This window comes from Amphimedon queenslandica, unplaced genomic scaffold, assembly GCF_000090795.2.
Source record: "Amphimedon queenslandica unplaced genomic scaffold, v1.1 AMPQUscaffold_12699, whole genome shotgun sequence".
Taxonomy (NCBI): Eukaryota; Metazoa; Porifera; class Demospongiae; order Haplosclerida; family Niphatidae; genus Amphimedon; species Amphimedon queenslandica.
In genome coordinates, this window is record NW_003547065.1 from 32,599 (window position 1) to 33,634 (window position 1,036).

Consider the following 1,036-nt stretch of genomic DNA (forward strand, 5'->3'; position numbering starts at 1 on the left):
CATGCTACTGGCTAATAATAAAAGATTATGCGAGCTAGTCATCAGGTACCACTCCATTAGTGATAGAGGAGTTATTAAAATTTGTAAGGCACTTGAATACAACTCTACACTCACCATATTAGACCTCAATAATAATCCACTCATCACTTCTACTAGTGGACGGGCTCTGTCTCACCTCCTCCTCAATAAATCATCACTAGATGTACTGGATTTAAGGCATACTTCATTGTCTACTGAGTCTGTACTACACATTTTCCGGTCATTATCAGATGATACAAAAATAAGAGAGCTCAATTTAGACTATCAACACAAAGAAACTTGTATTAAAACTTATTCCAACTATCACCGCATAGAAGACATAGTGAACTGGTACTAGTCACCCTTTTTGTGACTTTAGTTCTTATTGTATCTAATTAATCCATATTATAAGCGGCCAAAACAAAAGATGGAATGCGTCACAATTATGTCATTGTAAACACTGATAGTCACATACCATACAAGATGATTTATTGGCGAGGAATTAATATTGGCAATTGGCAGTTTTATGAATAAATTGCCAATATAAAATCTACCATTTTGTTTCAATCTGAGCATGCTCAATGGCATGTGACACAGAATTGACAATTTAAAATTTACCAATAACTTTCCATAGGCAAATCCAAATATTACCCTCGCCAATAAATCATGTAAATACTATGTAAAAAGTAAATTAAATTTAAATTTTATTCTACGTCATAAATTTTCTCTATCCACTGGTAGGTGTCAGTTTTTGTGATTAACTATGAACATTAACCATCAGATGATGAACATTAATTAAGCCATAATACAGTCTATCTATGATGAAACACTTAATTCAATACCAAAATGTGTTTTGTTAGAGATTAAGAAATAAAATTAAGTAAGTATGAAATTTAGACACCATAAAATTTTACCAACCCTACAGTATTTAATAAAAATACAACAAATGCAAGTCACTGCTGACATAATTATTCTTAATTTAGACATTAAAGTACTCAAATCATTCTCATCCTCCACA